The 25,890-nt window shown below is 34.6% G+C and overlaps 1 pseudogene; it reads right to left on the reverse strand.

Moving 5' to 3' along the window:
- Window positions 1-5,366: 5,366 nt before the first annotated feature.
- LOC141416262 (nucleoprotein TPR-like) overlaps window positions 5,367-25,890 on the reverse strand; it is a 33,838-nt pseudogene continuing 13,314 nt past the window's right edge.

Here is a 25,890-nt window from a genome sequence, read left to right on the forward strand (position 1 = left end):
CACTCAGCTATCACTTTATTTTATTTATCTGGTTAGAATAACAGCATGAAAGCACTAATTTATTTTTCTTTAAAATGTATGTGATTTTATAACACACATAATATTGTTTCATTGCAGGCAGTGTTTTAGAGAGTGGAATGAAAATTAAGTAGTATGTATATGCATATAGGTACATACAAATATATGTCTATGTAGATGTATGTGTACATATGCACACACATGCATGTACACACAGGATAAACCCATTTTAAAAGAAAATGACAGCAAAGCATTCACCAGCTCATGTAAGTACATGTGTGTTTTGTGCATTTACAAAACTTAAAATTTATTCCCAAAAGGCTGTGCTAATACTTGTTTAAGTCACATAAAAGGGTCAGTTTTTTTACATTTTTCCATGATAAAATAGTTTGGTTGCTAACTGTAACCAATTGCTATAAAAGTAAGTATAAATTATTTCTGTCAAGAGCAAAAAGAAAGGGTTTTGAAGGTTTTTATACAAATACGGTAAGTGTTTGAGGAGACAGATATGACACATAATACATATAACTGAAATGTCACAAAGTACAATTTTATGTGTCAGTTTTTAAAGTAATGTGGTAGTTTGGGTGCTGCAGAAAATCACACTCTTGAGATCTCTGACTTAAAGCTTTTGTCAAAATTTAAATGTATATTTTTCATGATCTTGAAGAAAAATCATGGTTTTATCCAAGAAAAAGATTCTTTCACTGACAGGTTGACTCGCTCAAAGCTAGGGAGGCACTATTTATAAGTCACCACTAAGCTCAGTGCCAAGTTAAAACCTCTTCATAAACTCTTCTAGTTTTGAAACTTATATTTCAGAAAATGTAGATATCCATGGAGGTGAATCTTGGATGCATGAAATACTCCATGACATAAATTTGAAGGCATATTTTAAATATCTATCCTATGTCTTCACTGTGTTTGTGATGTGTAAATAAATACGTAGTGGTGACTATTTGGCATTAACTTTCTTCTTAGGGAAAATTATTAAAGATCTTCCAATTTATAACAGTAGATAAAAGTGGGACTCACATCAGGTAATACATTGAACTAAACAGTGAAAAAGACAAAAGATATTCAGGACTCCCATTTCATTCCAGCAAGAGTCCTTACAGCTTCTCCCAAAGTAGGACATATTTAGTGTCTTCTATGACTAAGTTCAGAAACTTACTCACAGGAAATTGTTTAAGCTAAATATTGAAGCATTCACTGAAGAATGCTCAATAGCCCTTCCTTTGGAAGTCAGGACAGTCATCACATCCTAATTTTAACAATTTAGTGAGTACATGAGAATAATCTTGGTTGTTAAAGTTACAAAGCTTCTGCTCCAGTACTGAAGGAATACTCTGTCTGAGGCAGAGAAAGCCAGTTGTTCATCAGCTGCACTTCTTCCTGTGGACACAAATGCACTACTTCTCAGCATTGCAATTACATATTGTACCGATCCAAGTTCTAGTCAGTGGAAAGTAAACCAAAGAGAAAAGACCAATAGTGAAAAGACCTATCATTAACACAAACAGGAATCCTATCACCAACCTCTCACACTCTCTTCTACAACTGACAATCACAACCCACAGTACACTGGAAACCCACTCATTATAAAATCTAATGGTCACACACTCCCCATGCACTTTTGTTCCAGAGTTTACCTTGTGCAGCTTCCCTCTCCACAGAATTGAAACATGTTCATCTCTTTACAGGAATAAGAAACACATTTCTATTTTATTTGAATATTTATTTTCAGTTGTTTTGTTACAGCTATCGGTATATTCTTTGACATGCACCCTATATGTTAAGGTTATTTTAAGGACAGAATAAGAAAACAAAAATGAAGTATATTAGCACAGTAAAGATGATAGCTTTCAGTAAATTGTAACAGGCCCTATCTGAACAAGCACACACAACACCATTATGTAAATATCAATATCACTTTTGGATGGAAAAATTAACTATTTGTACTGACCTTGACTTTGGCTAAGGCATTTGGTTGAGCAAATGAATTGACTTTCTCTGCCCATTAAATATCCATTAAACATCTTTCTGAATTATATAACTGTATGACCATTAGAAATTGGTCTTTAATAGTATTAAAACGTTTGAAGGAGGGTTGGACACACAAGAGTACAGTTTCTGAGACAAGATGATGACATGTCCGAGGAAAAGTGAGAGTGCTTAGAGAAGACCAAATAAACAGGTCAAACAGATCAAAGACATGGTAGGAGCTGACCTAGAAAGTATGTACGATACTGTGACAGCATTCAAGTTGTGAACAGTCTAGTGCTTGGTGTATCTTAAGGGAGAAAGTGTTTGATGGTGTTGGAATCAAACTATAAATAAAATACCCAGAATCCTCAGAGCACTTGATCCAAAGACAGCATGTGTTTCCACACAAAAAGATGTTACAGAAACATGTCACCAAGTACATGTGTATACTGAACAGATACTCTGTGGCAATAAATCAGATGTATCTCTTTGGACTGGTTCAACATATGCAAATAAATAAATGTAATACAGGATATCAATAGAAGTAAAGACAAAAACCACTTGATCATTTCAATAGATGCAGAAAAAGCCTTTGACAAGATCCAACACCACTTCATGATAAAAGCTCTGAGAAAACTAGGAATAGAAGGAATGTACCTCAATATCATAAAGGCCATATATGACAAACCTACAGGCAACATCATACTTAATGGTGAAAAACTGAAACCATTTCCCCTAAAATCAGGAACAAGATGTGGGTGCCCACTATCCCCACTCCTATTCAACATAGTACTGGAATTCCTAGCCAGAAGAAGAAATAAAAGGAATATAAATAGGTTAAAAAAAACTGTCAAAATATCCCTATTTGCAGATGATATGATCCTGTACCTTATATACCCAAAAGGCTCTACCCAAAAACTCCTAGACACCATCAACAGCTACAGTAGGGTTACAGGATACAAAATCAACTTACAAAAATCTTTAGCTTTTCTATACAACAATAATGAACAAACTGGGAAAGAATATATGGAAACAATTCCATTTACAATAGCCTCAAAGAAAATCAAGTACCTAGGAGTAAACTTAATAAAGGATGTGAATGACCTCTACAAGGAAAATTACAAATCCCTGAGGAAAGAGATTGAGGAAGACTACAGAAGGTGGAGAGATCTCCTGTACTTATGGACTAGTAGAAACAACATAATAAAAATGGCTATTCTACCAAAATCAATCTACATGTTTAATGCAATTCCCATCAAAATCTCAATGACCTTCATTACAGAGATTGAAAAATCTACTCTAAAGTTCATCTGGAAACACAAGAGGCCATGAATAACCAAGGCAATACTCAGCAAAAAGAACAATGCTGGAAGTATCACAATATCCACCTTCAAACTATATTATGAAGCAATAGCAATAAAAACAGCATGGTACTGGCACAAAACCAGACATGAAAATCAGTGGAATAAAATAGAGGATCCGGCTATGAAGCCACACAACTATAACCAACTTGTCTTTGATAAAGGTGCTAAAAATGTATGATGGAGAAAAGACAACCTCTTCAACAAAAACTGCTGGGAAAACTGGTTAGCATTCTGAAAAAAACTGAAACTAGATCCATGTTTATCACCCTATACCAGTATTAACTCAAAATGGATCAAGAACCATAATATCAGATCCCAAACTCTAATGTTGGTACAGGAAAGAGTAGGAAATACTTTGGAACTAATAGATATAGGCAAGGACTTTCTCAATGGAACCTCAGCAGCTCAGCAACTAAGAGATTGCATAGACGAATGGGACTTCATAAAACTAAAAAGGTTCTGCACAACAACAGATTTGGTCTCTTAACTGAAGTCACCATGCACAGAAGGGGAGAAAATATTTGGCAGCTATACATCAGACAGAGGACTGATAAGCAGAATATACAAGGAACTCAAAAAACTGAACTCTTCCAAAATCAATGAACCAATAAAGAAATCTGCAATTTAACTAAACAGAACCTTCTCAAAAGAAGAAATTCAAATGGTCAAAAAACACATGCAAAAATGCTCACAATCTCTAGTCACAAAGGAAATGCAAATAAAAAACCACACTAAGATTCCACCTCACCACTGTTAGAATAGCCATCATCCAAAACACAACTAACAACTGGTGTTGGCAAGGATGTGGGAGAAAAGGAAACAGAGTATACTGCTGGTGGGAATGCCAGCAATTGCAACCACTCAGGAAAAAATTTTGGAGGCTTCTTAAAAATCTAAACATAAATCTGCCATATGATCCAGCAATCCCACTCACTCTTGGGGATATACCCAAAGGAATGTAAAGCACTTTAGTCCAGAGGCACCTGTATACCCATGTTTATTGCAGCGCTATTCACAACAGCCAAATTATGGAAACAGCCAAGATGCCCCACTACTGACAAATGGATTAAGAAAATGTGGTATTTATACACAATGGAATTTTACTCAGCCATGAAAAAGAATGAAATCTTATCATTCGCAAGTAAATGGATGGAACTGGAGAACATCATCCCAAGCAAGGTTAGCCACACTCAGAAGACCAAAAATCATATGTTCTCCCTGATATGCAGACTTTAGATCTAGAGCAAGTGCAGCAATATAGTTGGACTTGGATCACATGGGGATAGGTAAGAAATCCAAAACATGAAAGTATTTGATGTCCCTACTATAGAGGAACTAATACAGGAACCTTAAAGTGACAGAGCTCAATATGAGACGGGGGTCAGGAACTAGTGAAAAGGTCAGTAAGAGATGAATTAGCGTGGGATGTAACACATTGGTACATGGAAGCAAAGCTAGGAATCTCTCTACAGAGCTATCCTTATCTCAACTAGCAAAAATGCTTTGTCTCTCTTATTATTGCCTTTGTTTTCTCTCCAACAATATTAGAGATAAGGTCAGAACAGATTCTGCCTGGAAGCGAGGGGGGTTGAGGGGGGGGAAGAGGGGGTGGGGTGTAGGGGGAAGCAACGACCCAAACAATGTATGCATCTGTAAATAAATGAATATAAATAAAATAAAAATAAATAAATAAATAGAATAAGGTTACTCAGGAGAAAAAGCAGTAAAGCTAGTTTTAAACATAAGTATTCTAACCACAAACACCATCCTTTTAGCAATTGCTAAACTTTCTTTCAATTTAAAATTCTTAATAGAAGCACATGTATTTCATTTGCATTTGTGTAATTTTCCCCAACATGACATTCTCGACCCTCCTACTCCAAGTGCTGATGAGTACACAGTAAAGGACTCAGCACATAACAAATCAAATAATAAGCAAATTAATGGGGAAACAGAAAGAAATTGATTAATCATGAAATATGTTTCTCCTTCATTAACTTACTGAAAAGCTTCAGGAAATCCATCAGTTGATGCGGCATGACAAGAGTTGGAGTACGTGGAACTGTTCTATCTTCGTCATTAAAAAGATGTTGCTGCAGAAAACATAGTCAGCAGGCACAACAGCAAGCAGATGAGCTATTCACACAGTTTACACGATGGGAAGATACTTACCATGCCATCTATTGCTGGAGACAACTGAAGCTCATGTCCTACAGATTGCCTCCTAGTCATCCGAATCATCTATGTTTAAAAAGAGTGATTGTATTTGTTTTGAGGAATTAGGCAAAAAACCAAACACCCAAAAGCAATAAATACAGCTTTTCAATCTGGCAATAAAACTGCTTATGTTAGCAGTTTTGTAGTTATCAAGATATTTTCTCAAAAACTGATAGATTCTTGTATTTAAAAAAATCAGTGACTTTTTTGTGATGGTACTGGGGATTGAACTCAGGGCCATGCACTTGGGAAGCAAGTGCTCTATCACTTTAGTCATGCCCCCAGTTTTTTTGCTTTTAGTTTGTTTTTCAGATAGGTCTCCTGCTAACTGCCTGGGCTTGCCTCAGATCACAATCCTTCTACCTCAAACCCCCAAGTAGCTGGGACCGCAGGCGTGTGCCACCATTCCTGGTTTGTATTTGAGACAGGGTCTTGCTAACTTTTGCCTAAGCTGGTCTCAAACCATGATCCTCCTGTTTCTATCTCCTGAGTAACTGGGCTGCAAGAATATATCAGTATGCCTAACACACAAATTTTAAGTTACAGTAATGAATAAAAAATTTTTATTAACCAAGCCAGGTGCCAGTGGCTCATGCCTGTAATTCTAGCCTCTTGGGAGGCTGAGATTGGGAAGATCACCATTGACCCCATTTCAAATAATCACCTGGCATGGTGGAGCATGCCTGCCACCCAAGCTCTGTGGAAAGCTGAGATCAAGGAGATTATGGCTCCAGTGTTGTCCAGTCAAAAACACTTGTGAGATTCCCATCTCAATGGAAAAAAGCATGGTGGTTTATACCTGTTCTTCCAGCGATGACAGGAATTGAGACCCTATCTCCAAAATAACCAGAGCAAAAAGGGCTATAGGGCATGACTCAAGTGGGAGAGCACCTGCCAAGAACACACAAAGCCCTGAATTCAAACCTTAGTACTTGTCCCCGACCCCAAATTTATAGTAAAATTAACCAACACACAAAATATTACCCAATATTTAAATTAAAACCAACTTATGTTATTATTTTATTTGTATAATAAATTAATTTTATTCCTATCTCCTTAACTGAAAATGTTACTTTTGGATTTTAAGGCTTAAGTGGTCTTTGTAATTCAAGTAGCAATACTGCTTTCTTATCAATTGTTTCCCAGTTAAGACAATTCTACTTTTAAACTGGTAAGTTGAATATATGTCATGGCATCCATACATGATCCTTTAGACTTTGTATTTGAAATAATGAAGTGATTTTCACTATTGGTACTTAATTAGTCTTGAACATAGTATATTCCAGGGCAAAACTCACAGTGGATTAATAGAAGCATTATACTTTTCCTACTGTGTTCTGCAAGAGCCTATGGTTAATATATATGCAAATCTGCTACTTCCTAAACACATGAAGGGTCATACACTCTTTCATCAACTTTAAAAGTAGAAATATGTGATTGCAAGCAAGATGGAAAAAACTACAACAGAAATTCCAAAGACAGAACATTAAAAAACAATGTTACTGAGCTGCCAAAAAGCATTTTACTTTAAAATTCAAGGAAATCATCTTTTGTAACCTGAAGAAACAGCAACCACAATTTTATCTGCTATGACTACAATCATTTCAGTTTCTATATATTTCAATTTATATACAATTTCTAGTAAGCCTTATCTTTCCAAATTTCAATCAATTTATAAAAGTAAACTACTGCCATAATTCAAGGAAAGGAAATCAGATTAGTTTTAGTTTAAAAAAGTCTTATAAAAGTAACCCAAAACATTGAAAAACTTAATTTAATTCCTGAAAAAAAGAATAATCCCTAATAGAAAGATAGAAAAGCCAATATTTTAAAAGTTCATTTCTCTGAACAGCCAGTTTTTTTTCTACCTGAACTGGTGGTTCCAACTCTTGAGGTGGAGCATGAATGGTCAGGCATGGGGGAAGTGGATGGGGTAGACGTCTTGGTGACTTGGGTGCACAAGGAGTCTGTCTTTCAAATGCTGGTGATGGCTGCTGTTCTCTAGTTGTCTCCTGGGGAAAAGGTCACTGTGCTGCACCTGTATTTCCTTCACCTATAGGAAAAGAAGGTTATTTTGAACTAAAATTTTGCCACAAAATAACATAGACAATCCCCAAATATACTCATCTTGCCAGGAAGAATAGTCATTTCACGTCTATATCCAGAAGTAAATTAGTGAGATGGTGTGTCAACAACTGTAAGCTATGGACCCACAGATAACAACCCTTATGAGTTGTGTGGCTTTGGGTAAGTCCCTTAACCTCTTTCAGTCTGTTTTTTGTTGGTGAATGGAGCAAATTTAATATACAAGTAAAAGTAAGGTTATTCTCAAGACTGTTAATAATGGTAAAAAAGTACTTAGCTTAGTTATCATGGCAACACATGAAATAAGGTGTGAAAATTACTTAAGGTCAGACCTCAGAGTACAAGTGTAACAAATAAGATTTGTGGGGGGAGGGGTGGAGAAAGCCTAACATAGTGGCAACTTTTTATTTTGCTCTTTGGTGGGAAAATTACTTAAAGGTCAGCTCTCAGAGTACCAGTGTAACAAATAACATTGGCAGTGAGGGAGGGGGATGGAGAAAGCCTTATACAGTGGCAACTTTTTATTTTGCTTTTTCTACATTTCAAGTTCAATTGACCCTCTTCTGTCTAGGCTTTCTACATACCTTGTAAAGCAAAAGAGCTCTCTTCTACTATAAAAAGTAGGTAAGATGTCACAGACTTAGTAGTTTGTAAGTCTGAGGTCTAGAGTCTTATCTTTGCTCTAACATCTTTGTGACTATACTTAAGTCACTTTACTTCTCAAGGATTCAGATTCTTTATGTACCTACAGTTAGGAAGTTTAGGTAAGAATTTAGGACAAGTAAAGGTGCTCAGAAAAGCCCTAAGTAACTTCTGGCAATGTACCATAATCCATCTATTACCCAGACATCTAGGCCTATTTTTGCTTGGCTGCAAAACCAACAAAACAAAACAGCAACAACAATGAAAAAAATAAAAAGAAGGTCTTGCATGAATATTCAGTGAGCATTCAGTATGTGTCTTGAATCTGCAAAAAGTGGCAGAGTTAACATTTAATCTATGAAATGTTTACAGAGACACTTGTTTATTATATAGCTCAATATTCATTGGTTTTTTTCTCTTAAAATTTAAAAGAAGTTGCTTGCATTTGCCTTATATTAAATAAAAATATACCTTTTCCTTTTAAATATCCACACATATACAATAATCCAGGTGCATTTTTCCCATTACCCCACTGGTTTTGACTTTATATTATTATCTGTAAATCTATGAAAATTACACCACATGATCACTAATTCTTTAAAACACATTTTAAAGCAATAATACTAAAACAAAATTATTTCTGTAATTTCCATAAGCCTTTAATGCTTACAAGTTTTCAATGGATCTTCAGGACTCATTCTTTTAGAGATTTAGAAGAAGTTATGCTATATTTATTTTAGAAAGTCTTTTCCCCCCCATTAGTTATTGCACGACAACATCGCAAGTCTCCAATATACACAAATCTTAAAACACGCAGCTTGATTATACTGGCCTCTTCTGGTCGTGAGCATCTATTACACATTCCCGTTTTAATTTTTCCAGTTAATGAGAACAGAAAGTAGCTTTGTTCCAAGTACCTTGGAAATTTCAGTATGTTTGAATTTTACAGCAGTTCAAGGATGTAGGCCATAGTATAATATAGTACTTAATAAGAGTCCTTTGTTCCCAACATATTAAATACAGTTTTATTACCTGAATGATAAAGTACTATTCTAGTTTAGAAAATATTTTCAGAAATATTCAATTTAGAAAAGATTAGTAATGTCTCACCACTGTGTTGAGAATCAGCAGCTCTCTGATTATTTTTACCTCCACCCATATTTTCTTCTGTTTCTGTACCTGGATCAGTCCCATCACCCTCCTAAGAAAAAAACATGATTACTTAAGCTCAAATAAATCAAATAATTACCTTTAAAAACCAGACCAAATGATTAACTAAACCATAGAAAACCAAAATAATCCATGAAACCAAACAAACAAAGGAAAGGCATAAAGTAGGCCTTTCTGTATTATAGGAAAGCAGCAAATTTTCTAAGCAAACTCTTAAAGAAAATGGTCAAAATTTTAACCAGTTACCTCAGCATCATCAGCTTCATAGCCGTCATTACCATCTGCACTACCAGTTCCTTAATTGCTATCTTCACCCTCATCTCCCATCCCAGTGTCATCTTTGTTATCATTGTTGTCTTCTTCATCTTCTTCACAATCCTAGTAGAAGGAAGAATCCCCGTATGTGAATTAAGATCGAGGATATGGCCCACATGGTATGCACATCTTAATACCACACTTAAGGACTTAAAGTTACTCATCATTGATCAGGACAGAGGGGTTAACCTCAGAGTTGTATAGGATTAGTTCAGTGATACCAAAAGCACAGCTATGACCCTTCAGGGAATTAGTACAGTAATGATCAATTCTGATCTCTATTCCCATGGCACTGTGCAAACATTGTAGGTCACAAAGTGTCGAGTGGTCCACTTTAACTCTATTCAATTTGAATAAAGTTGAAAATTAATAATATTATACCATATCAGGAGCTTAAAAAACATGTTGCTTTATTAACAAAAGAATCTAAATGAAGAAACTATCCATGCAGGAATAAATCCCAAAATGAAGTATGAAATTCCACTGAAATGTCACTTAATAATGATGATACCTCAAAAACTTCTGAAATAAGTACAGGGCTCCAAGAGGAGAAAAAATTTTGTTTCTTTTCATCTCCAGAAACTATAGTGTTTATAATTAAATTCAGATGAGATTTGGCACATTCAGACATTTGTCAAGAAGATTAAGACCAAAAATAAATTATAAATGGCTCAGCAAACACTAAAAAAAAAAACCCAAAATTTTAAAAACTGGGACTTTCTGTTATTGGTATTCTATGTTTGTTTTCATTATAAATTGCTCTTTTCTGAAATAATCAAGATAAGAGAAAAATAATGTAATCTACTGAACCTGGTAATCAGAATTCACTAATACATTGGTAGTATCTAAGATTTAAAATGCATTTTCATCTTGTAGTTTAAAAATACTGAGTCAAGCATGGTGGCACATATTCCCATAATCCCAGCACTCAGGCGCACAGGAGGACTGTGAGTTTGAAGCCAGTTTAGGCTACACAATGAGATCATGTCTCAAAAAACCAAGGGCTGGGATGTAGCTCAGTGGTAGAGAGCCCTAGCTCTCTGCAAAACAAACAAATAAATAAGAAGTTTAAAAATACTGGATCCTTTCAAAACCAAATTCTCCTCACATCATGTTCTCCATCGTTTTTATTATCATCATCTTTTTCATCATCACTGTCAATTACAATAACATCATCTCCTTTGCCTGGGATAAAGTCATATGCTGATCAGACTGAAGTGGTCCAAGATTTATTTGTAGAGATTGAAAGTTTCTTCACTGTCTTCCATAGGGATAATAATCTCCCTGGGTGACTCATGTTAAAAATGAAAAAGTCCAAAATTTACAAACTAAATTAGAAAAGTCAAATACACCTAAAAGTGTGAGATATTACAGATTGAAGTAAAGACTAAAGGATATTTATGGATTAGCAACATTTTATTTTTAAAAAATATATTGTTTAAAAGGAGAATTTATTTAAAATATATGGCAAACTTGACTTTCTTTACTGTCTTCCAGTAGAATATATTACATAAACCTTATAGAGAAACAGTTCAATAAGAATAAACGTATATGGAGATTATGTGGCTATTCAAAACTACTAGTCTGATATTGTAGATGTGTGATATCCAAGAGAATTGTAGACTTTTTACCAGAAACTTAATAAAAGAGATAAGTGGTAAAATGAGTTTTAGTAGTATATTTTATGGAGCTAGCTTAAGCAAACAAAAATACATTTTTTTCAAAAACAGAAAATAGGAAGGTAACAGGTCCTTTCTGGTGGTTGATACCAGTAGGAGGGGGAGTATATAAAGAAAGGGAGTAGGAGGTTGAATGTGGTGGAAATATTCTGTACATATATATGTAAATGGAAAAATGAGACCTGCTGAACTATTCCAGGAATGAGGGAAGAGGAGATAAAGGAGAATGATGGAAAGAGTGAATTCAACTATGATATATTGTAAGAACTTTTGTAAATGTCACAATGTACCTGCAGTACAACAATAAAAAACCAAAATGTTATTTCAATGTAACTGATGTAAAAATCAAATATTTTACAATTTTAAATTATCACTAAGCCTTCAAAATGCAGTGAATATTTTATATTTATTTCAATTGGACTAGCTGTATTTCAAGTGCTCCATTGCCAGTGTGGTAAATGCACAATACACTTGCAGACCAGTCAGACAAAAGGTCCATGAGCCTGCAACATTTTATTAAAATGCTGTTTTTCCCAAACTAGAGATAAAGTAGAAACACACTGATAAAGTAAGCTATTTTATTGTCTTTTTAAAATAAACTTTCCCCCCTGAAGCTGAGTACTTTAAACCTTCTAACTCCACAATAGGGACCTATACTGAGCATCCTAATCTGAAAATCCAAAATGCTCTGCAATCTGAAACTTAAGTGCCATTGTGATGCTCAGAATGAAACAAACAAATTATAAATAGGAAATAGTATCCTTCAGTGTAAGTATAGAAAAAGCTAGCATAAGTCAAAGTTCTAATTTTTTTCAAATTACTTTTCTGTTCTTTACATCAGACACTCCAATAGATACATAAAACAGATGTCATTTACAGTACTATGTATCCAAAGGCTTAGCTTTGTGTTTTTAAGTAAAAAGAAAGTGGTAAAATTAATTCATCAAAGAAACTAAAATTCACTTGCAGTCTATAATTACTTAGGGCTAATGTGAAAAAATTCCTTAATTTTATACAGATAAAAATCACAATAAAATTATCCTGAAAGTTTATACAGACAGGAAGAATTATTTCAAGCTTGAGGTTATAGCTGGAAACCGCACAGCCTGGGTTCAAATCCCAGCTCCAGTAACGTGTCAACCTGGGCTCATTACTTATCTGGGCATTAGTTTCTTCACCCACAGAGTAACGTTACGACAATTAAATTGGCCAATAAATTTCAGAGTCAAGGATTACTGTGAATTCTCATCTTATGGGGAGGGAAGGAAAGTAGTAACACCATAAGTACATGTGGTAGGTATTATTTTAGGTGCTTTAGTGACCTTAATATGTTACAGTGTTCCAGCAAGCAAAGCAAGTGAGAGGGTTAATGAGACTTATAGTCAGTCATGCAGCTTCTAAGCGGGGAAGCTAGGAATGGACCCTAGAGCTTTGCGACTTCAGAGTCTATGCTATTTCCACTAGTAAGGTTGCTCTGGAGGAGCTTCAATAAGAGTTCTAAACATGAGAAAGTGCACTAGTACTTTTCATTTCATGGATTATTTTAATTCTGAAAGGGAATCAACACGGAAGTACTAGGTGAGGCACTAGGAGTAATAAGACTCAACCAGCACTCTTGTCCTTTCAAATATTAAAATGGTGGATCAATCTTTACTCAGACAACTCATGACTTGGAATAAGCTTTGTCACCTATGAATGAAAACATTCTTTCATGTAAGCCTAGAGAACAGTACACTTACAGAAGTAAAACAAAGCAGAAATGGCACTGGTCAATTCCAGTAATGTTTCATTAAATGTAAAGACAAGTTTTCAAAAGGACAAATGCTTCCATTTATCTCAACAGTGCATATTTTAAGTCTGTTTTTGCTTACTTCTCCAAAGGAATTTTGAGAATCCTGGTTGTACACTTGAGTCTCTACCTCTCCATCAGTACTTTCCTCTGTCATAGCTTCTTCCTAAATTGTATCGTACAATTTATTAATCACAACAGTGTAATAAGACATTAAGACAAAATTCTTTTCAGGATCTGTCACTCAGGAATGTTACTAATTCATGAAAGTAAAATTAATTTAGTAGATTTAATGTGTCAGACAAAACCTAACTCAAACTCATTAGTTTTGCTTTAGCAAAAGGAACATAATTTTGGTTAATCTTTTTCTTTTTTTGGCAGTACTAGGGTTTGAACTCAAGCACTCATACTTGCTGGGCAAGTACTCTACCACAAGATCCACACCCGCAGAGCTTTTTGCTTTAGTTATTTTTCAGATACGGTCTCAAGTTTTTGCCTCAGTCTTCCTATCTTCACTCACAGGTAGTTAGGATTATAGATGGCTGGCTACTTTATGCCTGGCTACTTTATTGCCAGGGCTGGCCACAAACTACAATCATCCTATCTCTGCCTCCCAAACTGCCTCCCAAATTATAGGCATGAGCCACCATGCCCAACCCCTGACTAATCTTAGGAAAAAATGGTAGATAAGAGTGCAAAGTGTCCATGAGACTAAAAACTTCCTTATTCCTCAAATTAAACAAAAAACAACTTTGAAATGGGATTCAACTTATTTTTTCTGTGTTTTTTACTGAAATGGGGACAAATCCAATCATAGATATGTGAAGATACAAAGCACCATTGGAGACAGCAACAATGTATGGGTGATCGGTGAAAACTTTTTAGTTAAGTTTAATAAGAGAATTTTTCAGATAATGTGTTATGACCCCAAAAGGTTAACTTGTCTTCGGCTATCACTGAAAAGAGCATCTTATTGCTACTGATAAAAATAAACAGAAAGGACTTTACACACATAAGTACCTATGGGTGTAACAGTTTTCAGCTTCTTTGAAAGAGGCATTTCCACTGTATCATCAGAGACTTGGTCTGAAGCTTCTATGGTGCTATCTTCTTCTTCACGTGTATGCTTTGGCAAAGAGGAACTTGGTGTAGCTGAAACTTTAAAATCATGCAACTTAAATCTTGAATTAGAGCATGATACTAACTCCATTTGGACAAAGATAATTTTAGAACATTTTTAAAAATAGCTAATTCAGTCACTTAACTAAAGGACATATTAGGCATTTAATTATATAGATTCAAATATAATTAACCAAGTCTTAGATTAATGCTCATAGACATAAGTTTTCTTGGTTATCTATGATTAAACAAAGGGCAACTTAAGCTCTGATTCAATGGTTTCATGCTAATCTAACCTTTCACTAATAAAACTTTTATAATACATCTGACTCACTACAATTACACTGATATATAATTGCAATTTACAAAGTTTAAGTGAAAACATTTAAACTGTATATAAAGAGGCTATGGTCAGTATCTGCATTAAATTAGATATAATGCTTGTGGTTGTTTTGCTTCTAAAACCAGTCAAAAAGTTTAGAACTAGAGAGTAAGAAAGACTTTTACTTAATGGTAAAAACAATGGATCAAAACCAATTCAATAGTAAACATGAAACATTAGGAATATATGCATTCTATTTGATATGTGTTATATCTAAGCAATTCTAAATGCACTCTAACTTCATTGTAAAATATATCTCACCAGTGCCAAGCACTGCTGTGGAAGTAGAAGGCTGCTCAACTGGTGAACTCTGAACAGCCTCGACTATGTTTGAGGATAACTCTTGATTTGCAGGCTCGATCTGAGGATGAGTCTGTGGAGTGGGCTACACAAAAGCTGTAGCCTGTGTTTGCTGATGAACAGTTAAAATGGGTTGAGAAGTGGAAGGCTGGACATTAGGACTAGTTGAACAAAGAGACCCACTTGTTCTTCCAAAAACTAGAACATGTTCCACAGCCCTCTCTGACTGCATAGCTGAAAAATAATTATAGTATTTAATGTAAGTCATCTACCTTTACCAAAACTGGACTTATATTTCTCCATTCTTTGGTATATGTCACATTTCTGTGGTTTTTGAAATTGTTTTTTTTTGGTGGGACTGGGATTTGGACTCAGGGCCTTACACTTGCTAGGCAGGCACTCTACAGCTTGAACCACTCCACGGGCCCACATTTTGCAGTTTTTGTGTACATATTTCTTACCACTTACTATGTAAAAACACTGGGTAAAAGTGATGACTATATACGTTTATATTATTTATGTTATTAATATGATAGCATGCAATAATCTGTTGGCTAAATTCAATAAGTATCAAAACAGTTCTTGCATTTATTTTTCCATTTAAATTAAAACCAAGTAAAATTAATGAAAATTAAGGAGCTCAAAGTCAAATTAGAAATTTTCATCAGGCGTTATTTTGTTTTTAATTAATATCACAACACAAGCATCAAGTTTGGAGCCAGGGGCATAGCTCAGTGGTAGAGTGCTTGCCTAGCGTATGTGAGAGGCTGGGTTTGATTCCCAGGACTACACAAAAAACAAAATAAACAGACTCCCCCCACAAACAGACAAAACAAGACAGAATGCTAGCATTTACTGAAGTCTAACATTTATGAAGATACAACTTTAAGGAAATATATTTTGTGCAGAGTTTTACTTAACATCTACTTTGGAATTAGGTAAAGGGTTCAAATGAGACTCATAACTTAAAGTTCAATCTGTAAAGTAAAAAGTCATTTATAAAATCAAATAAAATACAAAGTTTAATTGCTGTAATGAGTAATAAAGTAACATGGGAACAAAGTGGAGAAAGAAAGGAGAGGCTCAGATAATTTTAGGGAAAAGTGTTATTTGGATTGAACCAAACTAGCCATTTACTATGCTTTTCAAAGAAGATTTCTTATCATCTTTGTTAGCCATCAGAAGCAAACACTTTGGTTCTAAAACTCCATGCCATATGTGTACAGGGATAGATTTTCCCTCTTCATTACCTTATAAACAAAGCAAAGCAGAAAAGAAGAGAGAGAAGGAGGAAATCTGTTGCATTAACAAGTATCCTGGCTGGTGTGGTGTACATGTCTGTAAGCCTAGCTTTTTCAGAGGCTGAGGCAGAAGCATTGAGAGTTTGAGGCCAGCCCAGGCAATTTAGCAAGACCCTGTCACAAAAAATGAAATTTATAAAAAGGTGGGATGGGTGGGAATATAGCTCAGTGGTAGAGTACTTTGAGTAGTGGACTATCATGCTTGAGGCCCAGTAATCCCTATTATAGCAAAAAGATAAACAAAATTTAAAAAATAAAATAAAAACTTAAGCACAAGTATCTTAAAAGGCATATGCTTCAAAATGTTAATATCCACTCAGATGCCTTATTTATCCTTTGAAGTTACTGTCATCTTCTCAAAATAACTAAGTAAGCTGTCGGTCCCATCACACTTATGTTACAAACCTTCCTGTGATTCTACTTGTGTCTTGGGTATCACTGTCACTGTTGGGGTGGTAGTTGGATTTGTAACTGTTGCAGGTGTAACCACTGGGCAGATACTAGCCCTCGGTGTTGACTTATTCCCAGCCATAGCTCCAGCTGTCACTTTACTTGGAGTAGAAACAACAGGAGTTGGCTTGATATTGGCTGTTGCTGGATCTGTTGTGCTGGAACTTACAGAGGTAAAAATGCAAGAAAACTGTATCCATAATTTTAAATATTCCTTGTAAGGTACATATACTCTATGAAAAATAAGATACATATTTCTTCAAGTGAGTGTTCAGCATGTATGGCTTAATATGATCCAGACCTTATTTATTATTGCTCCTATCACTGTTTTGGGCAGGTTTGGAAGATTTAAAACATGAATTTTTAAAAAGACACTGAGAGCAATTTTAAGTTTTTTTAGTCACTGAATGTTTCAAAATTCTTACTGAAAAGGCTTTGAAATGTAAGCACTAAAAACTGCAGGTAATGTTTTAGAATGGTGTATCCTGACAATGTAAAAACACATCCAACTGTTGAATTGCTGAATCCATGTCTCAGCTCAGAATTTCACGCTTGTCATATAACTTCACAGGGGAAATGAATAATAGCCTATCTTAGAAGCTAGTCACAAGCTAAAAGATGAGAGATGTTTTCTCTGTCACTAATCTCTACTGATAAGACTGAAAGTATGCTAAAAACAAAAGTAGACAACTATATGACACATTTTGCAGATAAACAGCTCTTTAGTAAATATTTTTATGGTATAGTATTATTGATTTGTTATTTGCCTCACAGATAGTTCATCTTCCCGGAACTTTAATTAAGAAAAACATTATGAAACAACTGAACTCACATTCCTCTTTCACCAAAAGCTGAAGTAGTAATCAATGTGATCTGTCACTGCTGTTCTGGGACCTAAAAAGAAAAAGCAATACATTGATTTCTGTTTCTACTTCACCCAAGAGTCTGTTAAATGGCACCAAAGATTTTACTCTTGTCAATTCTCTCTGCTTAGTAGAATTTTAGCTAAAATTCACTCCAACAAAGGCTCCTAAATCACCACTTTCACATAAAATGTTCACAGAAAGAACCAGTTAATCACCTTACTAGTTGGTTCTTAACCAATGTTAAACATGAACCACAAAAGTTCATCATCCTAGAACACAGTCCACAAACAGCAATACTATTGCCAATTAACCCTTGAACTTGACCTATCTGAACACTGGACTGTAACATTTTGACTTTACTAATTTTTTAATAAAAGGAAATTTATGATTTAGAAGCAAAATCTAGCTGGGTAGAAATTTTTTGTGCTTTGTGACAGCAAATCTGTGACTTGCTCTTGAAGCATCTCAAGCTGCTCATTTTGTATTTTTTCATGGTCTGCCTTTTCTTTTTTGTAGTTCTCAAATTTTTCCTGTAACTAAATATTGAAGATCTTTAGAAGATGACACTATGTTCTCTAAAACCCAAACCCTAGATAATCTATGATCTTAAAAAAGCATGATCCTTACCGCTTTAAGGGCAGCTTTAGCTTCTACAGCCTCTGTTGATTCAATAACAGACACTGTAGCAGGAGTGGAAACAGTCTGTGAGGTTCTTGATCGTTTTGGAGTGTCAGACACAAGAGAAATATCACCCAAGCTTGAAGCTTCAAAAATAAGGAGAAAGACTGATGAAATGTTTTGTTGGCTTTCATAAGTCAGCTTCATTTTATGTTTACCTGTAAATATATTACCAATTCAAGAAGCCAAATTTATTTAAATGAAAAATGAGAATACAAGAGTCCTGAAATAAGGAATCTATTAACACATTAATAGTGTTTTTATTTTATTAAATGAAGTTTATTACTTACAGATTTAATTTTTTTAAATATAACCAAAATAAGTTTTATAATTCATTGATTCTAAAATGTAGAGATGTCAACAATACTCAATATTTCTTCTTAGTAATACATAAAACAATGTCTCAGAACTGATGACATGTTATATAATCAACTGTACATAGTAGTCAAATTTGAGGCTACCATATTGAGTGCCTATTGCTTAGGTCACAAAATCTATTCCTTAACTTAACATTTCAAAATACTCCATTAAAATAACATAAAAACTTACCTTGTAGTGTAATATCAAACCCTGTTGTTTGTGACAATAAGATATGGTACATATCAATGCTGATGAAGGATGGAATCAACAAGCTGCATTTGATGTTGTCATGACTCATGAAGTTGTTCCAGCTCAGTAAGGGAGCTTTCAAGTTTAACCTGAAGCTCTGCGATTTTGCAGGAAAAAAATAACTCTATTTCATGGGCTCTAATTAAGAGTTTTCTTTTAAAAAGAAAATTTAATTTCTTCTATAAATTATGAAGTACCTTCATATACCTCTAAGCATACTGTTTTCATTTCTTTTATCTTTTTTGCCCCTTTCTGCTGTTTTAGAACCACCTCTTAAAAATCCTCACTATACAATACTCAGGAAATGTACTCATCAACACCATCTGAAAAATCTGTTTGCAAAAATTAAACCAGTTTTACTCAGATTAAACTCATCTTCATGCTTTTATAACCATTTCTCCTCCTCTAGAGCATCAGAGACTGTCTTTCGAAAAAAACTCTTTGTTCAACTTGAGTAATTATTCAAATCTTCCCCATGAAATCTGGCCTGTTTCTTGTAATTCAGGCTAGGACCTCCAGCTATATGCTTCCACACCTAGTGGGAGTACTTGTCACACTGAACTAGATTTACTTATTTAAACTGTTTTTTGGGGGTATTTGTGATTGATTTTCTTTTTTCTATCACTATATCCCCAGTATCCAGCACTATTAGAGGCATATTAAGAAGTTTTTGGTGGAGTGGCTCAAGTAACAAGGCTTCTGCCTTATAAGTGTGAAGCTCTGTGTTCAAACTGCTGTACCACCAACAGCAACAACAAAAAAAGAAATTTCAGTGTTTGCTGAACAAAGTGAAGTAGTGAACTGCTTACTTAGATGAAGTTGTTTCTTGCTCTTCTCTTTCTCTGATTTCTGCCAGTTCTCTCAGAGCAAACAAGAGATGCTGATTTTGCTGCTGAAGCTCTTCAATATTTCTGTAAGATATTAGATGCTGTGATATTACTTCACATGAGCTGCTTATGTCAGCAGAGCTCACTTCCTCATCATGAATTACATGATTACCCCTGGCTTCTTCAAGTTCCATCAAAAGCACTCTAATCTAAGAACAAAATTTTAGTATTATATAATAGTATTATCTTTGATTCTGGGAATGTTAGAAGAAAAATTTCAAATGAAAATATAACTTATAAAAACCTTCAAGTTAGCCTAACTTATATTACCTGAAAAAATAAAGCAGTATTATCTATTATCATTTGAGATACTAAAATCTAAGTAAAGAAAATTTTAATGGAATAAAATTATTTTAAGTTTAATATAAGTTGTTATTTATTAAAAAGTAGTAAACTCTTATTCCAAATATATGGCTCCACTTTTCTAAAACAAGATTCAATAGTATAGAGACCACACAAAGATGCACATCTATTGTGTGTTTGTGTGTTTGTGTTTATACATATGTATTATATGGTAGGGCAGAGGGAAGAGTATGGACAACAGATTTTTAGATAAAAAGCACACATACAATGCCACTCATATGATACTTTCAGTAGATGTGTGTTGTGTATAAACAAACAAAATTAGAGTAAAACATGAATGAGATAGAACTACATCAACTGACTTGTTCATTAGAAAAACAACAAAATAAAACCAAACTCAAAGCAAATGGTCATGGTGGTTAGGCACCTACAGTTCTAACTACTCAGTGGACTAGGAAGGAGGATGCCTTGAGCCCAAGAGCTCAGGGCCAGACTACATTAGCAAAATGTGTATATGTCTCTCTCTTTCTTTTTTCTTTTTCCAAAACAAAGCATACTGAGTGATTCTATTTGTATCAAAAGCAAGCAAAACTAGTGTGTGGTGTTGGGTTCACAGTTGAGGACAGAGAGACTTTTGATAACAGCATTATTTTGGGGTCATCAGTCACATGGCAGTCATCTGATGCACAGCATATTTTAATTTGAATATTTAAATGTCTATGGGGTCACTGGTCTAACCACAAACCCTAGTGCAGGTTCCTAGTCAGAGACATTTTGCATAATTTTGGGAATCAATGGCCCAACAAAGAAGCTGGAAGCAAAGACCTCTCTTTCTTTTTTTTGCAGTACTAAGATTTGAACTCTGGCCTTGTGCTTGCTAAGCAAATGCTGTACCACTTTGAGCTATGTCTCCTGCCTTTTTCACTTTTTAGTTTACTTTTTGATATCATCTTAACACTTTTGCCCGGGACTGCAATCCTGCCCTCATCCCCAGTGCAGCTAGGATTATAGACCTGCACCCCTGGCCTTACTAACTTTTGCCTGCACTGGCCTCACATTGTAAATTTCCCATCTCCATCTGCAGCATAACTAAGATCACAGGCATGTGCCACCATGTCTAGCCTGAGACTATGTTTCTTAAAAACAACAACAACAACAAAAAATAGGCCAGACATGGTGGTGCCTGTCTGTCATGTCAGTATGTGAGAGGCTGACACAGGAGGGTAGAGTTCAACCCGAGTCTTGACTACATAGTGAGCTTGTAGGTTAGTCAAGACCCTGCCTCAAAAAAAAGAAGCCCAAACCAAAACCATAGTGTAATTTTATTTCATTAAAAACAAATTTTACATATGTTTACACACACTCATGTGTGTACAGATTTAAGACAGATATGAAGGAATACATACCAGTCTGCTAGCATACATTCTGAGACATAAAACAATAGGGTACAGAAGCTGGAGAAAAACTATTTCTGAATTGTTTCTGCCCTTATTGCAAACAGTACCTACAATTTGAAAATTTATCAAACACGTGGAAAAAAGAGAGAAGGCTTTGAAAAACAATGCCTAGGATATAACTTTGCTAAAGTGGTGCCCCTAATTGATTAGAATTTCCTATGTGGTAATTCTACTTAAGCTATCTTCAAATAGACTTATATATTACTCGGCAACCAATATTAAAAAAAATCTGGAAAAGAATCAAAATATTCTAACCTGTTCTGAAAGATCTTTATTTGTATGTCCATTCTCTGATTTTCTCTTTCAAGTACAGATGAATGTTCATTGGCTTCATCAGTGTCTTCCTGCAGTTGCTGAATCTCCTTTAAAATGTAAACTCAATTGAAAATTCTGTACTTCGTTCTATGATTTATAAAAATAAAGCTGGTATGCGAATAATTTTGTAATTTTCCCATCTCCATCTGCTCAAGTAATGTAGCCATAAACTTATAAAGAAACATTCGACAAAGAAGTAGCAACCAAAAAAATACTGAAAGATACGAAGACATTTCTTAATATTGTAAATAATGCTTATTATTAAAATGCTTGTCACTGTATAAAAATGATAGGGAATTTTCTAATTCTTCATCAAATTTATTGTCAACTATAATCTTACAAAATGTATCAAATTTGTAGTCTATTGCCAAAATATCACAAAAATGTTCTTGAAGCCTCTGCGACTAGAACAAACACACAGGACTGCATTACAGGGATAACCTTTCATATACCAGTCATTTTGAAATAAATACCCAAAGTAAAATATATTGGGCAAGATACAAAGAAGACTTGATTTACTAAAAAGTGTATCAGTAATTCTAACAAAGCAGCTGGCTACAAATCACAAGGCTACTAAAAACGAAGATAAATGCAGTGCTTCACAGCACAGTATCATTAGAAGTTTAGGGAATAGTTTTGGTAAAAGCATCAAAATTGGACAGCTTTGGAATCTTAGTTTTATTTCATATTGATGGAAATTCTGCTTCTTAATGCATTATTTTCAAATACTACTGTTTTAGCTACCATTCAAGCTATGATTCCTATTTATCCTGGTGTTTCAAGTACCTCTGAGCATACTTCCTTAAAGTTATGCATAAACCAGTTTCAGAAGGAACAAGTATGTGACAAAATGAAGTAGACAGGCCTCCATGAAATTAGAAATGATGCAACTCTATTAAGTCCAAAACAGCACTAATTAAAATGATGAAGTTGAAACAATTTGGTAACAGAAACATTAAAACCTTATAAATGAACATAATAGGATTTAGACTAAAGGGTACATGGTACATGTTATGGACAGAAAATTCAGCTATAAAAAACATACAGGAATTATCTTTAAATTCTCCAGCAGTTTTGAAAAAATACTAAAAGAATTTCTGTAACCACATTGTACATTACGAAAGAAGGAACATAAATAGGTTTTTTTCTGTAATAAACAGTTGTTATTTTAATTCTTAAGTCTTTCTACCTCACTACCCACCCTGCTCAATAATAAGCTCCAGGCAAAATCCTCATTCTTAACAGAAAGATACTTAAAAATCTGAGTGTATCAGTTTAGAATAGCAGATATGCATTAATTTAGATTAATGTCCTCAATTACAGAGCACACAAGGGAGGGGTGAGGATAGGAAAGACACCTAAAAAACTAGCTAGCATTTGTTTCCCTTAACGCAGAGAAACTAAAGCAGACACCTTAAAAGCAACTGAGGCCAATAGGAAAAGGGGACCAGGAACTAGAGAAAAGGTTAGATCAAAAAGAATTAACCTAGAAGGTAACACACACGCACAGGAAATCAATGTGAGTCAATGCCCTGTATAGCTATCCTTATCTCAACCAGCAAAAACCCTTGTTTCTTCCTATTATTGCCTATACTCTCTCTTCAACAAAATTAGAGATAAGGGCAAAATAGTTTCTGCTGGGTATTGAGGGGGTGTGGGGGAGAGGGAGGGGGTGGAATGGGTGGTAAGGGAGGGGGTGGGGGCAGGGGGGAGAAATGACCCAAGCCTTGTATGCACATATGAATAATAAAAAAAAAAATTTTTTAAAGGTTATTATAAAGGGTAAAAAAATAAATAAATTGCAGAAACTTCCCTCATATTAATAATTGAACCCTAAGATCAAAACATTTACAGTTTAATCTTCAAGTAAAGGCTCGTGATCAACTTCCTTGATATTTTTAATAATGCAAAGGAACAGTGACACAATGTATATTAAGATATGCCAAGTTGTGAGATGGCATCAAAATAGTTCTGACTTATGGTCAAAAAATATTATCATTTCTAGAGAGGCTATCACAACCATCTGAGAAAGAAGGATTATGCTAAATTTAGGAAAATTCGATTACAAAGAGATTTGAAGAGTGGTCCAAAGATATTTGGCAATTATCCTCCACAAGAAAATCATGAAGAAAACATTATCAAATGCCTTAAAGAGTATGAAAGGCTCTCATAATTGTGCTGAATAAAAGCACAACAGTTTGTGATTGGGGTGTTTTAACATGCTGTAAATCTTCAAAAAGTGTAACTGTCACATCATTGGAAAAGATATTTAGCTTTCTTTTTCATTTGTTTTTTCCTCCCCCAAAGCGAAAATTGAGGAATGGAACCAACCCTCATGGCTTGTTCAAGCTTAACAGAGAAACTTGCCACAACCTTCTGTGCACGTTCACACTCTTCACGCTGGCATTTCAAAAATCAGTGCTTTTGTTTCAACTTCTTTCACTATTTCATCTAGATACCTCTTAATTCTTTTGTTCTCTAGTTTTTCCAAGAACAACTGATCCTGAGTTTCCACATAAGCATTATACAGCTAGAAGTACAAGAAGGGGCATTTCAAATTGAAGTATAACAACAGAAGTTTGTAGTGTATCTGGTTTCACAAAAAATATTCCTCAGCACTTACACGAAAAGGAAAAGTTTGCTGTATGACTCCCAGAACTAGAACTTTCTTAGACTAATCTTCAGATGATCTAAAAGAAGGTTTTTTTGGGGGGGGGAAGAATTGAGTTTCAGAGAGATCTGAACATTTTCTAAGAAGAAAAAGGTAATTTAACAAGATTTAATGCCATTCTTACCTCAGTTAATATCATGCCCGGTTTCACTATCTTAGCTATGGCTGCCACAGTGGAGACATAGCTGCAAGTTCCTCCTCAAACAATATAGCCCCTGGGGCAACATACACAAATTTAGCATATTTTTTTAAAATTTCAAGCCTAAAAGCCACTGAAAATTTTTCAGTGACAAGTAAAGGATAAGTGACACGAACTGTATATTACATATTCTTATGAAAATAATTTAAGGTATTGCAACACAAACTCATGTCATAAGACCTAATTCTAAAAAGCACACAATAATTACAGTTAACACTTCTTGGGAGCTGACACACAATTATGTGTGATCAAATGGTACTTACATACTATGGTTCAGTAAAGATACAGATATGGCATTAATTGTAAAATAACAATAAATTCAAATGATATTACTTAATTTAATTTTCTGTATCACACCTTGAAAGAGGAACACTATGTAGACAAGTTCTAGTATTTCAAGGAATTAACAAACACCTACTAGTCATACCTTTATGTTTTGTTGCAGAAAGCAGGTCATTTGTGTTCTCTAATTTCTTTTACAATTTTCCTATTTTCTTAAGCATTTCTTTTTCCATTTGATCTTTAGATTCCTCCACCTCCAAAAGATGATCTTGCTTTGTTGGCTAAAAACATTTTAAGAAGCAGAATATCCAAACATGTAATTACAACCTTGCATTTTATAAAACTGTAACAGAACAGTCATTTTCCCCCCTCTACACACATGAAATTCTGCACCCAATGGTTATTATTTACCAAAAGCCTTTGTTTACTTATAATCCCTGAAATGTCTTGGCCTAGTGAGTTTGTTTCTCCTTTGATATCTCTTATCCACAGGAAATCAAGGGAATTCAAATGATAGAAAAGTGGCTCTAGGAATACCTTTGGTTTCAATTTTGATCTTGAATCTAGAATATAAGAAGTGAGTGCAAAAGACTATTGGCCCTCCATTTCCTTATATTCCATGTTGTGTTTCAATCAGCCAGATCAACAGTACTCAGAAAAAAATTCTGTCTGTACTGATCATGTACAGATTATCTTTACCATTATTCCCTAAATCATACAGCATAACAACTATTTAGACTGTATTTGCTTTTGTAAATCATCTAAAGATTATTTAAAGTAATTGAGAGGATTTGTGTAGCTTTTAT

Source organism: Castor canadensis, chromosome 14, assembly GCF_047511655.1.
Source record: "Castor canadensis chromosome 14, mCasCan1.hap1v2, whole genome shotgun sequence".
Lineage (NCBI taxonomy): Eukaryota > Metazoa > Chordata > Mammalia > Rodentia > Castoridae > Castor > Castor canadensis.